The sequence below is a fragment of the Leptidea sinapis genome, chromosome 19, assembly GCF_905404315.1.
Source record: "Leptidea sinapis chromosome 19, ilLepSina1.1, whole genome shotgun sequence".
Lineage (NCBI taxonomy): Eukaryota > Metazoa > Arthropoda > Insecta > Lepidoptera > Pieridae > Leptidea > Leptidea sinapis.
The window spans coordinates 6,484,457-6,503,234 of record NC_066283.1 but is presented as its reverse complement, the minus strand read 5'-3'; the positions used below and the strand labels follow the sequence as shown (position 1 = coordinate 6,503,234).

The 18,778-nt window shown below is 33.6% G+C and overlaps 1 protein-coding gene across 1 annotated transcript in view; it reads right to left on the bottom strand.

Moving 5' to 3' along the window:
• The window catches only part of LOC126969984 (oxidative stress-induced growth inhibitor 1-like), a 79,459-nt gene extending 63,100 nt beyond the window's left edge, over positions 1 to 16,359 (bottom strand). The window contains exon 1 of the mRNA XM_050815641.1: positions 16,130 to 16,359. The gene's annotated coding sequence lies outside the window, so the exon portion shown is untranslated. The remainder of the gene's footprint in view (positions 1 to 16,129) is intronic.
• Between the last annotated feature and the right edge of the window lie 2,419 nt (positions 16,360 to 18,778).

Sequence of the window (18,778 nt, the reverse complement as noted above, 5' to 3'; positions counted from 1 at the left end):
GTCAGGTACTGATTTAGATTCAACCTCTTTTAATTCCAAATGGTTTATAAAATCCACTCGCTTTGGGTTCCCGATATAAGTGAGTGGTACTTTTATTTCCTTCAAAGTTGTTGCGAATTTTTCCCAACCTATAGGTTCACTTTTCTGAAGAGCTCTCAAGGTATCACTCACCAAGTCCACAATATTACTCCCAGGTATTTTTTCATTATCTATAATCACGGTACCAGATTCATCCCAGCTTATTTTATTTTTATTCAAGGAAATCAAATTTAGTAAAAGTTCACCTTTTTTAGCATATGTTTTCGGTATTAGTTTCAGTATTTCAGAGCTCGTGTATATTTCCCCAATATTTTTGTTAACCTCCACTGATGTTTGAGAAGGAACTACATTTATTTTATTCACATCATGATTTATATAATCAGTATCGATTTCATTATGACCTTGATTAAAACCAATATATGAATCATTATCATTTATAAGTGGTATGTGGTATGGTTGTCGATCCTCTTTGACGAAGTTTAGATATCTTTGAAGGGTTTGCAAATATAAAATACATTTCTTTCGATCTTCTATGTCACTGCTTAAGATATTTTGCATATCAGTATCTAATCGAGATCTTGGCGTATCATTTTCTTTGTGTTGTTTTAACTTCTCCAATAATGATGGTTCAATAAGTAACATTTTTTTAGCATTATCCATTTTCTTAAATAAATGAATTAATCAACCCACTTAGAATAGAACCCAATATTATCGGTAGAAATGAACCTCCTTTTTGTACAATTATATTTTTTCTAATTTTATTCGTACCTTTTCTTACCAATTTTCGAAGAATATTTTTATATTTCTTTAATTTAGATTTTTCTTTCTCGGCCAATTCAACGTTACCCCGCAGTACGTTATGAATACATTCACAAATGTAATTTATTTCTGTTTTGTTACATGATTTTAATAAAGCTTTTTGATATTTTGGCTTCAGTTTATGTAGAGCAATTAACAAATCTTTATGCGTCTTTAAACGTCTATGCATCATTTATAAATGATCGAAATTTCTTGATTCTTACCATATTTAAACCCTTTTGTGGGTACATAAACAGTGCAATATCCATCGGATGGAAATATCTTTGTCTTAACGCGACACAATTCATTTGTTTCTTGTTTCAAATCAATCATTAAATAACCATGAGCTTCATTGGTAGCATCTCTGTAAGAATCTTCCAAATATTTCGGATTTTCAGGGAATACTTGACGAGATAAGTATCGAATTTGGGTTTTATCTCGAGGATTTTTGAAATATATTATATAACTTGAGTTGAGTGATATATCTCTTTGTCCTTTACCTTGATGAAACAAATTTTGAGATAAATAAAACACACTTAAGTTTCTATGATGACTTCCTTTCGTGAATATATCAACAATACGACCATCTGATTCCCTCATCAGGTCATCAATTATTACAAGTTGAGGATTTTTTCCGTCAAACATAGATAAATCAGGTAAACCTTGAAGATAATTAATGTGGTTGAGATTATATAAAGGCTGCATTTCATCAAAGCACCAGGTGATTTGGGTAAAATTTGCATCACAGATATCATTCAAAAATTTTATAAAATTATTTACGAAAACTGATTTTCCACATCCACTTGGACCAGCAACTATTGCAGTGAATGGATGATTGAAATGATGCATTATCTACTACGTCTATGTGTGTTAAGGTTTAGTATAGTAATGAAACAATCTGTTATTAAACCACCATTTATTTAAACAGAAAAATCTATAATTGAAACAATATGCATCATGTTTTACTCCGCAACTGAAAAATCTATAATTGAAACAATATACATCATGTTTTACTCCGCAACTTATACATCTAAATACAATAATCTCTCATTTGGTTTTTTAAAACTATAATAATTTATTCTTAAAATTTAATATAATATTTATTCTATTTTATGATGACCCCAAGCTAAGGTATCAATATTATTTGGTAAAATGTACCGTTTGGTATCATTAAATGACAGACTAGATTTATTTATTCTTTGAGTAAAAATATTATGCTTTATTGACTTAAATCTAAGCATTGAACAATATTCGTTCTTATTTTCAAATAAGCAAGTCTTATAATTTTCCATTTTCATATTCTTAGTAACACTTTTATTAACCCCCTTAGCTTTAGCTGTGAATTTTCCCTCAACATCTAATGCATACATTTTAGATCTAAGTCCTACAAATTCATTAAATATGTTACCATTGTTTTCATCTTTAAAGTAGCCTAACTTCTTTTTATTGAGTTTTGGATAGCCAAATATATTTTTTTCTGTATAGTCCGAGGTATCGAAACGCAAATGTAAATCAGGTTTTATATCTCTGTAAAAATCATCTGTAAAAATTTGATATATTAAACTATCAGTATCTGTGTACAATAATTTTAATTTGTTTTGAAACTTTTTAAACATATAGTTATAGTGAAAGTCGTACATTAGAGTTTTAGAAATATCCAATATACAAAATCCCAAATAAATAGGTTTATTATGGAACAATTTCGTCTTTCGTAATTGAACTGCAACCAAATTTTCATTAAAAATAGATAAACTATGGAATTCTGGCTTAGCAATTAAATCTTGTGCGCCTAGAATTTTACCCTGATTTTCCCAATGACTCAATAATTTTACATTTACTCTTTTTTCGATATTTTCCATTGTTTTTCCAAACACTGAGTTATTCATTAATTTATAAAAATCTTTTTCGAAATCAGATGTGGCTAGTTTACGCATGCTTGTATTTAAATCTATATAATATTGTAACCATGCGCATTGTTTGAATTTTAAAATTCTATGAATTTTTTGTAATTTTAAACCCATTGTCAGACATTGCTTTAAATTTCTGTAGTGAATCACATATTTAATTTTATTACGAAGGTTTGGAACTAATTTTATGGCTTTTGTATTACCAATACATATATTCTCGGGACATAAGGGTAGGTCAGAATGTAAATCATGCAGTTCAATAGGATATTCTAGATCTACTTCCAAAATAAAACCATATTCATAATCATCAGGGACATCAAAATTAGTTGTGACATCTACCCACTCAAAACCTCCTGTAGGAAGGAATTGAGACATGGCCCATCCGTAAAGGTTATTAGCATCAAGATAAGTTAAAAATGAGTTTGGTGTGTCTTTATCATATTCTCGCATATATTTGTTATTAGCTTTGGCATAACGATTGCTACATTGAGATACACCTCCTCGAATGCCCGATCTAATAAAAGCTATTTGTTCAAAGTCTTGAAGTAATTCTAATTTAATTTTTGTGCATTTTAACATAGCATCCCAACTTAACCCAGGTGCTGTATAATAATGAGCTGGATCTAGACCATATGTTTGCAAACATAAGGCTCGGAAATTTTCAAACACATCTGTTAAAAGTAAAACATCGGTTTTAAGATATAAATCAGAATAATCTGACATATTTTGACACTGAAAGTGTTGCCAAACATCCTTGGCATGTTCATAATCTTCATCGGAAATATGTGTGTCGGTTAATGTATTGTAAAATTTATCGCGACTAGGGAGTGCTGAAAGTTTTAAGGAATCATGTGATGACATAAATTCATATGGATAAATTCCTTTTTTTCTAAGACGTAAAAAATCATTATTATTTGGAAAATTATATTTTAATGTTTGAAATTGTTCTTCCTTCAAATTTTGAACAAGTTTGTCTAAACTACAAGGTAAAAATTTAAACGAATCAACGAATCTCAATTGAATTTTATGATTATTTAATTTTATCGTTTTTGTGAAAGAAATGTACTTTTCTTTCGTTTGTGGAATAATATCAATTTCCCCTTCAATAGAATTTAATGCATGAACAATAAAATGAGAGTCATATTGACTAAGATTGTGTAAAAAAACTGGAATGTGATAGGGGATTCTAAACTTTGTCTTACATACTTCGTGTGCAACTCCTCTAAAATTTCCTGTATGCGAGTCAAAGTATAATGCACATTCACCATTTAAATTAGATTGACATATAAAGCAGTCTTTACATTGTGAAATAATTTCATTATCATTGGAAGTCAAAGGTTTTGGACTTATGACAAAATAATTTTTTGTGCAAATCACTTCTAAATCTTTATACAACTGATTCATAAAGACATGAGTACAATGAGGACCACTATATGTTTCATATTTTGATAAACTATCATCATATGAACATTTAATATAGTACCCAAAACTATAAACTTCGTGTTTGTGAACATTAGTTGTATAAGGTTTTGATGGATCGTTAAAGCATGTCTGAATTGGATTAAGGAAAGCTTCAAAATCCGCGTATATAACAAAGGGTATTTGTAACATCTTATTAAATTTATCAAATTTTAAGACATTGTTTGAAATTGGTTGTTCAAACCAATCTTTTAAAGTTTTTTCTGTATTAGGCAATTCCACTTTAATATGACAACAATCATTCAATTGATGAGCTGATAACTTATCATTTGTTGAGAAGTGTAAAAGACAACCGTCACAGATGTAGATTGCATGTTCATGGTTTGAAATTTGACCACTTACTAAACGCGATAGGTTTTTAATGTAGCAAAAATGATTAATTGTTCCGTGCGAAATAAATAATAAATTGATATGAACAATTTTCCGTGATTTTGTTAAATACAATGGACCAACTACTTCATGTACTTTCTTTTTACAATTGTATTCAAGACCAAAAACATTTACACTTAAATTATTTAACCTTTCTACTTTCTGTATATCTGTCATTTTAACAGGAAACGTAACTCCGTCAAAATTTAATTTATTTGAATATTTACTGTAAGATGAAACTCTCTGAGAGTTCTTAGTAACTGGATATAATGCAGAAAGCAAAGCCCATTTAAAGCATAAATCATCCGAGTTTTGTACATTTATAACACTTTTTTTTAATTTGATTTCTTTAGGTAATTCAATATATGATTTTCCACGTAATGGATTGAATTTGTTTATATTCATGTCTAATGCATTTATTTTCTTAAGACTCCAACCACTATCTTTTTTCTCAAATGTGCTAATTTTAGTCATCAACATATCACATAAGGACGAAAAGAAAAAATTTAAATCCTCACCCTGCATTATAGTATAACTACATGTTTGAAATTCAAATTCATTAGAAATATTTTTTGTTTCTTGAACAAAATTAGCGTGCAGAATAAAATTAACTTTAAAAATTGTAAGCAATCGAACAGATTCCTCAAATAGTGAAATAATTTCATTTTTAATAGAATTCAAAAACATTTCTGGTGTTTCGAATGTTTGTAATTGGTTGGATTTACTCTTAATTTTATATGAGATAATTCTATTACCAAAAGCCGATTCGTGTACTGTGACATTTTTTAAAGTACTATGTAATTGCATTACGTTATTCTTATGGAGGTTACTTCTAAGATGATTTGCATAATATCTTTTCCGTATTAAGATTTGACATAAAGAACAGTTCACCATTTCATCGTTCACACTGGTGAGCCCCGATGATGTGGATGGTTCCCCTTGTCGTCCTCTCTTTGTACTTGTATCATTGTCTTCACTGCCTTGTAATACTGCACTTCTTCTCTTAAAACCTCCTCCACTTTGTAGAACAGGTTGACTACAACATAAGTGAATGATATTAGCCACATTTCATCAATAATATAATACTAAATAATTTACAAAGAAAATAACTCACTTGATCATTTTTTCAACCTCATTACATACAAAGCAGAGTTCCATATCGTTATGTTTAATTTTCCAAATGATGAGAATATAATAATATTATTTGTATAAGAGAATAAATAAACTAATAACTAAACTGAACTAATATTTATGTATTTCTTCATAGCTACCTACTTATTGTTAAAATTATATTTCTTATAATTTTCTGTTTCTAAAATTTTCTTCGTAACATTGTATAAAATCTTTTTTATGTCCTTATAACTTTTATTATTGTCGATTGTATAATATTTTAATCTATAATCAGCGTATTTCCATTGTTCTTGTGCAGGCGTGTTTTTTATTTTATTGAGATCATAGATTTCTATTTTAACCAAATGTGATGCATTTCTTCCGTCATCTGCATTAGTTGTAATGTAAATACTTCCATTCTCATGTGCTCTGGATATTGATGATGATATTTTCTTTTGTTTTGTTTTTTTCTCTTCGAATAATGCATCTATATTTTCATTTGAGCTGGCCCTCTTCAAGGATTTAAGTTGAGGAACTTTTAATGAATCCTGACTATCTTCAGATAATGGATAGTAAAATGTTTTATATGTAGTTTCTTCCATTGTTGGGGTGAATGCATTCTACAACAACAATAAGACTGCTTTAGAATAGTATTATACATACATATCTTAATATAACAAATGATATTACTTTTTAATTTCAAAGTGAATAATAGATAAAACTTACCTCCATTGCAGCAAATCACTCAACAATTACACAACACACAAAATATATAATAATTTGACTGAATACGCCACTTCAATGATTATTTTTCTGAACAGTTCTAGCATTTTATACTAAAATATCGTAAAAGTAAATTTGTTTATGATTAGTACTGGTTTTTAAATATTGTGGTGAAACATAATGGCACTTAAATGATAAGTTCAATTATTGATAGTTTAATGGAGTCAACATTTCCAGATTGTACTAATGACTACGTAAGTATGTAGGTACGAAGTTCGTTTTCAATCAGCTTTTATATTATAATTATTTTAATTAAAATTATTGATGAAAATATAATTTCATCAAATGTTCATAGATTTATATTTGAATCGCTTGTAATGATATTTTGTTTTATTGTAACCATATAAGTTTTAAATACATGAATAAGATACATTAAAGCCTTATTTATTGAGTGCTTATGTTATTATGATCCACATAACTATTCAATCCTCGCAACTGACAAGACCCTGTTCTCAACTAATATGAATACAATCGAGATACAGAATTATTTGAACAAAATCGATCCCAGTATTAAAAATAATGTTTATGCGGCAAACCGATTGCCGATATATGTTGTAACGCCCTGTTATATTGTCAGCAATTTAGATAGTGATAATAAGCCAGGCACTCACTGGGTTGCAATACACATTGATGAGCAGGGTATTGGACAATACTTCGATTCATATGGTCGTCCACCTCAGGGATTCCAGCTGATGTTTTTACAAAGGATTTGCAGAATGTATAACTACAATACTGCAAGAGTACAGAATGAATATACCGCAGTGTGTGGCGAGTACTGCATAATGTATCTATACTTTAAGTTTAATAAGAAGAGTTTGAATGATTTCATCAAATATTTTGAAAATGATACAATCTGCAATGATGTTTTATTATATACTTTATTTAAATCATGTTTTAAAAATAAATAATAAATACAGAAACTGTCTTTTTAATCGTAGTAATGAATGTGATAAAGGTAATTAGTAAATTACCTGTATCACGTTCATGGAAATTTAGACATTGAGTCGCTCACCAATCATTAGCTAAATGACCAGTGATTATTAATGATTATGGATCTGTTTAATTTAAAATGCTAACTTTGAAACTATAAGAGATATCGAAAAACGGATCAGCGCAATCGCTCGGAAATACATCAAAACCCCCAGTTTGACACCAAACTTCTTTTTTTTTTTTTTTTGTAGGCATCACGAGCAAGTGAGCCAGAATCGAGGAGCCAGAACCGGCGAATCCCTACTACTGTGAGCCAGAACCGGCGAATCCCTACTACTGATAGCATTGGACTATAACTATATTGGACATAACTATGGATAGATAAAATGTTGTAATTAAACGGTGACAGCAATGTATCCGTAAGTTAAACTAAGGGCAGATAGGTTATTGAAAACGGCCGTAAGTATGTAAGATCTAATTGTTTGGTGTTAGTAAGATTAGTTGCTTTAGCTTCTATTTATATTTGAGTTGTGGATCTCCTTACAGTAAAGGCCTCGTTAAGTTTTTTCCAAAGTATTCTATTTTTGCTTTTATGCATCCAGTCTTTTCATGCAATCTCTATTATGTCATCAGTCCACCATTTGGTTGGTCTGCCGACTCTTCGTTTGCCTTGGTCTGTTCCATCTTGTGACTTACCCCCTTATTCATAATGGTCCGCTAACTTTAAACAGCCGCTTATGAGTGTTTTTTCTCATTCTGACTTAGGTCAATAGAAGAAGACAGTGTGAGAATAAGCAATGCTTTAAGTTAACAGACTATTATGAATAAGGGGGTAAGACTTTAATCTGACTTTACCTACGTAAAGTTAAGTTATGTGTGATATGACACGATTTTGACAAATGCATTGGGCTGTCTTAGCTTAAGCTCGCCATAATTTCAGCTGTCAAATGTCTATTAAAGCGAAATTAAAGATTATGCTAAGCATACACTCAGCTAAGTTTTACGTGAGTAAAGTCTGAGCAAAATCTAAGGCTTGGTATCCACCAAGGTGGAGAGGAGACGAGAGCGGATAAGCCGCGAAGCTGTCAGGTTATTTCCACCATAGCCGAGAGGAGATGTGGTGTGCGAGCTCGAAATCTGTCGTGATGTTTACGAAAGGAAGACTCATAGATCTCAAGCCTACAACTCGAGAAATAATGCAGAAAGGCTTCTAAGTGGACATTCAATTTGAGCATTCTGGTATCTGACGGACAGTTCTAATAAAAAATTATGAGTAAAAGCCTGCCTGGGTTTAAGTTATTGTATTCTGACTATCTTTTCCCCTGAAACTTCTTACACAGATTAAAGATTCCTAGCTTTACTTGCCAATCATGTGTTTCACATGCATTACATGGAAAGGCAGACAATATTACTTCCAATTTTGGGCTAAAGTTACCCGCAGGACTAAATCTGCCCTTAGTTTTTTATGGAAGAGGAAGCAACGAGCGTACGGGTCAACTGATTCCACCTTGCAACACCAGAGGAATCACAGGAGCGTTGCCGATATTTTAGACAAGTGTAGCACTTATTTGAAGGTATCACGATGGATACTCTATCGCTGCACGTTTTTGATCAAGATCCATTGATTTTACACGCTTTTTATTGGCTTCAACTGTATGTATGTTTGTTTGTAACCGACTCATTTGGCCGCCATTTTGACTGTCAGAATTCGTTCAAACTTCGTAGATTTATCGAGGACCGATGACAATAAATTAATTTAATAAAATTATTTCATTATTATTAGTATCACTTCACATGTATGTATGTTTGTTTGTAACCGACTCTTTTGTGCGCGGTTTTGAGCCACTTTGAGCGGCCTGATTTCGTTCAAATTTCGTAGATTTATTGAGGACAGAGGACAATACATTCAATTGATAAAATTATTCCATTTTTAAATAAAACACTTTTAAAGGATAAAAACGCGTGTAATATAATAATCCTCTAAAAGTGTTTTATTTAAATGTGTAACACTCGCGATAATCAAAGAAAATACTATATTCCATTTTTGCAAAATAAGTTTTGTGACAATTTATGTAATTATCAACTATCGTCGATAGCAGCAGTTATGTATGTTAATATTTAACCGATTTATCTCATATTAGATCATTTTCAGGTGTACACATGAATAATTTGGAAAATAATTACAGTTACTTATAATAGCAATAATTAATATTTTACTGACAGATTTGAGTAGAAGGATTATCATTGGGATATTTTTTTAAAAAGCACCCCACGTTTTATTAAATTATTTTTTTTTTTGTGATTTCCTCTATTATTAATTTATATTCATCAAAATTTTTAACACAACTAAATTTAAATTTATTTTCTATTTTTAGTTCGCTTTTCTATATAAAACGTGTGTTTTTTAGTTTCACTCGTTATGTAATTGTGTATTGCACAATGTTTTGTAATATTACACTAAGCTCCACCAAGGACAAATGGTTCCTTCATAATCAATCATGACATAATGCTGCTACTATATTCTGTATCTATCAGTATTATTTTTTTTTCTTTATTAATTTAGGGGCTTTTATACGTATGTACATGTCAGCCCCATTATAATCTAAGTACATTAAAAATACAAAAGAAAAACAAAATTCAACAAATAACACTTATGGATTCAAACAGACTTATGGCATCCTTAGATGCAGGGCGGGCAAGTATATTTACAAACATGCCCGTATCAAATCTGTTCAAACCCACGAGTCTTACAATTTTGTCTCTACTAGACTGAAATCGGACACATTCCTCTAACATGTGCTCAACATCCTCAATTGTTCCACATAACTCACATAGAGGTGACTCCGAAATTTTCATCAAAAATTTAAGCTTATTCAAATAACAATCAACCTCCTTTTATTGCTCAAAGACTGAGATCCGGACACATGCCTTTGAATAAGTTTAAATTGAACCTTCCAAACGCAAGTACCAGCGAAACTGTTCCTATTGGGATCTGTTAACGAGGTACATTATAGTAGGCTCAGAAAGTTCTTTTTGAATATCTTATACCTTCGAAACCAGCATTGAGAGGCTTCTTTACACAGGAATTCGGCCATGGCCGAATAGCTGGGTACCACAGCTGTCAAACAGCAATTCATTCATTCTATGATTTCAGCAGGAAGACGTCCACTGCTGGTCAAATGTCTCCCTCAAAGATCGCCATGACGATCGGTCCTGCGCTGCCCTCATCCAACGTATTCCGGCGATCTTGACCAGATCGGCTGCACCACATCGTCGATGTCGGTGCCACCTATCGTCGATGTCGGTGCCACCTATCGTCGATGTCGGTGCCTTTGGCTGTCCTACGGATCTCCTCATTTCTGATTCGATCTCGCAAGGATACTTCGAGCACAGCCCTCTCCATTGCCCTCTGAGCGACAATGTGCTTCTTCATAAGGCGTATAGTTAGCGACCACGTCTGCGTTCCGGATGTCATCACTGGCAAACAAACTTGTCAAACAGCAACGTGCAAGCTGTTTGAAGAGAAGAGAGCCTCTTGCTGCTAGGCAACGGACACTTGCGGTACGTATGAGTCACTTTGTTTTTGTGTGCGTGCGTGCTAAAAATAGAGTTTAGCAGTTCACCGCTATTTTTTTCGACATATTCAGTCTATCTAGACGTATAATTCATCCAAGATCTTATGTCTTAAACGGACGAGCGCAATTGCGACAGGATTTTGGTTCAACCAATAAACCCGATCGTCACTTGAGTACTTGTAATGAGCAAGACGTATCACTTAACTGCTTGCTTAGTCACATTTTCCATAAAAAAAACGTATAATATATCCCTTCTATGTTTACTCATTTGATACTTACAATATGGCCTTTGACCTGTGCCATTACTTAGTGTAACATGTTGTTACTACCAGTTCCGAGTATTGATCGATTGTTTTCAATCATCAACGACACGACGCCTCAACAATGGCACCGTGCGACTACTGACAGGCCCGGGCTGACGTCACTCAGTGTCCTTCCAATATTGCCGAGTCATATAGCATTGATAACCATCTATTATACTGTCATGGCCGTTGATAACTTATATTTGATTTCGACCCTTATATTTATATACATAGGTACTATTATATACTGACCCGACAGACGTTTTTCTGTACATAATAAATAATAGACTGTTTTTTTTATGAATTCGTCAATAATATTTGTAACATCAAGAATTATTTCCTAAAATATGCTCGCTGTTGTTGAAACCACAGTTGAAATTGTTTCAAAGCAGAACTGTCAAACCGTGCGTCAATAAATTCTCTCATAGAAAATATGTCCAAACACAACAAATATGGGAAATAAAACAAAATTATGTGTCCCAAATTGATATTAAAACTATCCTATCTCTCAAGTTGGCCTAAACCGCACTCCATGAAGTAATCCCCATTAAAATCCGTTCATTAGTTTAGGAGTCCATCGCGGACAAACAATGAAACAACGTGACACGTAATTTATATATATTAGATAACGCCTGGGTCTTAAACCATTAACACGTCTGGCAGTCGGACTCGCAAAAATATTAATTTTCACAGTATCTTCAGAATAGTCAAAGTCAAATAAACTTTATTCAATTAGGCTTAAACTAAGCGCTTCAACATTTCTTTTCAATGACTGAATCTTCTATATGTTCGGAAAAAGTAGAGCTCGTGAGAAGAACATACAAGACGGTCACTCTTTTCAGTCAATAGAGTATTTTACAATGGCTGTGATATACAAAACAAATTAGTTTTTAAGGTGCTGCATCCAATATATGAATCGTGTTCAAAGTTAAAAGCGTTTCAAATATTTCATAAAAAGTAATAGAGAATAAAGTGTATAAATGTAAATTATCATGTATTTGATGCATCAACCTTTAGAGCTTGAATTAATTGTATGTGTGAGGATGCTTCGAGAACATTATGGTCGAGATTTCTGTCACAATTAGTAATCGCATCCAACAAATACAATGATTTATTAACTATATCAGGACGCCCTGGCACCACAAGCAGTACCCGTTCACGACTTGACGCATGGAACAGCTATTCGTGCCCTTCGCACAAATTTGAGGGAAGGAGACGACCCGGCAAACAACACCGCCAGCAAGCAGTATATAGTAGACATATTTGTATAATTATGCAATTATTAAATATAATATGTGCCACTCAGGAAACTTCACTTCATTGAAACAAAAATTCTGTGCTCGTCACTATTCAGAGACATAGGATTCTTTCACGCAGTAATTTCACTATGATTGTAGGATTTTTACATGATTGTTCATTGAGTTTTCTCATTTTGGCGCCAATACATTGTACCATATTTTGCTACATTAAAATGGAGTGGGGTAATTGCATTACAGAAAGAAGGTATGGAGCCAAATGCAATTTTCAAAACTCTCCGTACGCTTGGTATTAGTAAAATGTTTGTGTACCGGACTATTAATAGGTACAATGAGACCTCCTCTGTTTGTGACAGAAAAAGATCTGGCCATTCACGTAGTGTTCGTACGAAAAAGGTCGTCAAATCAGTAAGGGAAAGAATTCGAAGAAATCCTGTCCGAAAGCAAAAGATTTTATCTCGGGAGATGAAGACAGCACCTAGAACCATGTCGCGTATTTTAAAATGTCGACTTAGGACATGCAGCCTATAAGAGTACTGGTCATTTCTTAACTGATAATTTAAAAAAGAATAGGGTGGTAAAATCGAAACTACTACTGAAGCGGTATGCAAACGAAGCAACAATTTAACAAACAAAATGTTAGTCGAGAGAGTGAAACGTGGGCACTATCCGACTTCAATGATGGTTTGGTGGGGCGAGGGAGAGTGACTGAGCCATACTTTTGTGCAAAAGGCATCAAAACATCAGCACAAGTGTATCAAGTTACCATTCTTGAGAAGGTAGTGAAGCCCCTTAACAACACCATGTTCACCAAGACCTTCCAGCAAGACTCGGCCTACGCAATCTTAGTTGGAAACGAACGTTTCGGACTTTATCAGAGCTGAAGACTGGCCGTCGTCTAGTCCCGATCATAATCCAGCGGATTATGATTTATGGTCAGTTTTAGAAAGTACGGCTTGCTCTAAACGCCATGATAATTTGGAGTTCCCAAAACAATCTGTACGATTGATTGGCAGTAAAGAATTTTCCCATGGAAAGAGTGCGCGCTTCTATTGATAACTGGCCTTAACGTTTAAAGGACTGTATTGCAGCCAATGGAGACCACTTCGAATAAGCTTTTATATTTTAAATTGTTTTATATTTATGTATTACCCATTTTTTTTTCTTTGTAGTATAAGAAGAGGCAAACGGGCAAGAGGATCATGGTAAGGGAGTGGTGAGGCAACCGCCCATGGACATCCGCAACAAGTGTCAAGAGATGCGCTGCCGGCCTTTAACGTGCTCTTTTCTTAGGTCCCTAAGTCGTATCGTTTCAGGAAAACAGCAGCCGGTAATTGAACCCACAAAGGACTGTGCGTGGCAAGAAATTTCTTGAAAAATCCGCGGTTTTGGAATGCCATATGTCAACATGATGCGGGTGGTACTTTGCACGTAATGTCCGGTGGTGGAATTCGGCCACTGGAATCAACCCGAACAGCTCCTCTGAGCACGGGGACGTGATAAATGCGGTTGAAGATGCAGAGAGAACCCACATCTGTACGCAACGCCAAAGCAAAGCCGAGCCGCTATTCGTATGCGGTCAATTGAAAGAAAGCTGTTACTGGGGAGCACCCGAGGTGAGAGCTGGTACTTAAGGAATTTGCGCCTTATATAGTTTCAGGCGGTGGCATGTGACGTACTGTCTCGCCTTACACCAAGCTTTTTGGAGGCCAAAATGGCCTACTCTTAGTGACCGCGGAACTGAACTTCGCTCGATATATCGTCGCCAAGTATGCCCATACATAGTTGTGGCAGTTAGTGGAGTGATCTCGAATCGAGGGGATACGACAAAGGGAGACTTTTGGTTGTTCATTGCCTCGTAAGGTAAAAATAAATCTTTAGGATAACCTTGTTGAGTCTGGTCTCTCGCGATAGGGCCCAGCGGAGCTGGATGTGTGGCTTAGTTGGTAATTCGTCCATAAATTTTGATACAAAATAAAATTGACTCAATACTAAGTTCCTCTCGATATGATAAGAGGTTGGTGTTCTCCTATACCTAACTAGTGAATGATAAACAACTTCAGAATGCTTTAATACATATGTGTGAAAAACCTTAAACAAATTTAGGTGTGTAATCTAAACTACAAAAAATGCTAATCAGGTGCCATTACATTTAAAATGAATTGAAATTTACATACAATAGATATGGTTACTAACATGTTGAATTAGGATATTAAAACAGAATTAAAAAAAGTCATATAAGATATTTATTTATTTATAATTATTTTTGGCATGAATTTATACACACCCACTCCTACCAACTCAGAGACAAAGGGCAATCTGAGAGTGTTATTATTTCCCCGTGCTTCGGAAGGGCATAAAAAGATACCCAAGGGAGTGGTTAGAGGCAACTTAGGGCATTTAACAGTGGGAAGCTCCTTTACATAGGATGCCCGCTAGATTATGGGTAGTAATGTGTAAGCAACAGTGTGTTTCAGTCTGAAGGGTGTAATATCTAGTGAAATTATGGCACAATTGTATGGTGTATCACTTACCATGAGCTAAAAGTCCTGCTTGTCTCATCCCTTATTGTCATTAAAAAAAAACATTTAATAAAATACCCTTATTCAATATTGCACAGTCATTGGTATTATAATAATTATAATCTTGTCTCAGGCAGATCATAGGCTAATCAACAGTGCAGTTGCTAATTATATTAACAGCTAAGCATTTATTTATAAAAGCCATATATTTATAGATATAGCACATTCTAATTCACATAACAATGTTTTTAAAGTATAACTAGTAATTTATATCTAAGCTAAATAATTTAGTCACTGCCAGTTTTGCTGAATAAGGAATTTTTCATTAAGTCCTATTACATATTTATATGTAAGTAATGATTTACCATGGTACATACATACTTTGTACAACTGTTTTACAAATATTCAAGGCTCATATTCAGTCAATATTATATTATGCAACAGAATAATAATAATCTTATATTATTTAAAATACAGTGTGTCAGTCTTCAGTGTCTTGCATAGGGCTTCAACTGAATATGGGTAATGGGACAGCATAGAAATTTTTCATATTTAACATTTTTCTTATTTAAACAAATTCAGGTCACTTAACAAGTCTTATAAGAATAACTATTATCTGTATTATAGGTGATTATCATATCATAAATTTGTAAGGAAGTAATATGTCACTGGTGATATGATCTACTATTTAGGGAAGATTTTTTATTATTATTAGGCCATACATACGCCTGTGTGTGTATGACCAAAATATATCTATCTTTTTTTCCAAAGTTGAAATTGCTAACAGATATAATAGTATTAAGGTCAACCGCGAACGCCGGAAAAAATTAGAAATAATATTTCTCTATAAAATCGTAGTCCGTGCGTATTTTTTATTAGCCTAGGCAATAATAGTACTTCTTAATGCAATGCAGGAAAATGAATAAAAATTAATTAAATTACATCAAAATCGATAGTATTGAAACTCGTAGAGGGATTATTACATATTTTTGTCAATTTACATGTTATTAAATTAAATCCTGTATACATTTTTAATTAATAATATTACTTGAAACTTACCTCAAGTAGTTGCAAGTACACTAAACCTATTTAAAACTGCACAAAAATGAAAATATTTACTATGAAGCAGTCTAAATGTCAAACACTTATTCCTATTACATGAGTTCAGAACGTTTTAGGATTATGGATTTGATTTTTTATTTAATTAAAAATGCTATTATATTTTATTCCGTACAACGCACGATCTCACTTACGTACACAGACCACTATGGAACACTCAACACTATGTCAAACTTCAAAGAGAATTTAGTACATACCTAATTAGGTACTGAACGAAACAAGTGTGACAGTGACAGCATTGAGTACTGACTACTCACAGATTGATCATTGGTTGATGGTTCTAACTTCTAGTCTCAACATGGTCTCTACTGCAACAGCATTGAGTACTGACTACTCACAGATTGATCATTGGTTGATGGTTCTAACTTCTAGTCTCAACATGGTCTCTACTGCAACAGGACTCATGAGTTGAGACCCATAGAATAATAACGCTTAGAACGTGATTAGGCTCAAGCGAAATGAAGCAGTTTCAATGTGGACGTTTATGACCACATACGCTTCCCGCTGCGTCAGTGTCATTCTGTCAACTTCCAGGACAATCAGTGCGCAAAATTTAATTGAAATATTACTAGCTATGCAGTGAAAGGGTGTCACAAAGCGTCTTATAATAAAAATCATGATAAGAAAATCACATTTCACACCTAAATACTATTTCATAACTTTTAATTTAAGCTAATACATTCGTCAAAACAGCAAAATATTTTGTAAACAAAACAGACGCTATTAAAAAAATATGTTGCCAGCTATGAAAGTACTATATACCCCTAGTTCCTCCGCTGGGATAGTTTTTGGTGTTTATTGGTAGATATTGAAAGGAGGCTATAATAACGAGGCCACATGATTCAATTAGACTTAAACTAAGCGCTGTGAATAGTTACTATTAATATTTCTTTTAAATTACTGAATTTACCATATGTTTGGAAAAAGTTGAGCTCGTGAGAACATTAACGGCCACTCTTTTTAACCGACTTCAAAAAGGAGAAGGTTCTCAATACGTCGGTATGTTTTTTAAGTGAAGCTTCTTTATCGACGTATGAGAGAAATTTTATAGCAAATCGTCACGATTTTCGGTTACGCGCCATTTTGATTTTTTTTAAATCCAAGATGGCCGCCGCTCAAATTCATGATTCCATCAATATTTATATCGAATCCAAGGTTCTCGAGGTTGCAGAGAACGAATTTGGGACCATTTTTGAAATCCAAGACGGCCGCCGTGCAAAATTATGATTTCAACAATATGGATGTCGTATCCGAGGTCCTCGAGGGTGCAGAGAACGAATTTGAGATCATTTTTGAAATCCAAGATGGCTGCCGTGCAAAATTATGATTTCAACAATATGGATATCGTATCTGAGGTTCTCGAGGGTGCAGAAAACGAATTTGGGATCATTTTTGAAATCCAAGATGGCCGCCGTGCAAATTTATGTATTCAGCAATATGGATATCGTATCCGAGGTTCTTGAGGGTGCAGCAAACTAATTTGGGCACATTTTTGTAATGGATGACGGCGGCCATCTTGCATTTAAAAAATGATCCCAAATTCGTTAATAGAATAATTAAATACGTGAAGTTTTTATTAAATTCTCGATATATATTTCATTTCTTCTTTCTTTATTACATATAATATAGTATTTCTTACAATTTACTGATGTAGCGAAATGTTTATTCACTTGCAACATTATTTGGCTGCCTGTGTGGGTGTTGGCGAGTGTAAGTACTTGACGCTCGCGCAAACATTAATTGTAATGTTACTTCTATATTGACAGGAACTATGAATGAAACCATCGTTCTGAGCGTTATTATTCTATGTTGAGACCTTAGTTAATTAACACAGACTGTGTTCAGTGTAGCCATTAAAAAGAAAAAATATCAGGAAACGCACATTTTTTTTCTCCAAATACCTGGGTTTTTGTTTAGAATAGGCAAGATGACAGTTTTTTGATAGCTCTTCTATAATATAGGTACACGTCTGCTATTTCCAGAATAAACGTTATTTCATCAATTAAATAAGTTGTAACGACAAAAATTGCATTAATGTCAATCTTCTTATACGCGCAACGCTTGTAAGTGTTATGGTGGCTGCTTATAACGTCACGCCTTAGTTAGTCAACAGTCAATCTAAGGCTGGGCGCAAACGTTCGGAAACCGGATTAGGTTTCCTGATCAGGAAATCAGATTCGGAAACATGAATGCTCTAATTACATACAAAATATTCAACAAGACGCACATTATTCTTATTGTTTCCGAACGGAAAAAACCCTAACGTTCGGTTCGGTGCGTTCGGTTCGTAAGAACGGAAAAAACTCAATGACGTCATCCCGAACGCAGCGCTCGCGTACATTTCGGCTCAACCGCCGCACACTCACGGAAATTTTAATTCAGATTCGCGCGAGCTTTGTAGCGAGTGGACGTCTGTAGACTTGTCGTAGGTAGCAAATGTAAATTTCTCTCGTGTGCCATTATGAAGCTCATCAAATTATTTCACTGACATCCTGTAACATTTGGACAATTCATCTGGGTGTTCTCGTAATCTTGCTCTTTTGGGATAAAATTGACTATCTGTTAATCTCCGAGTATTCAACGCGCGTA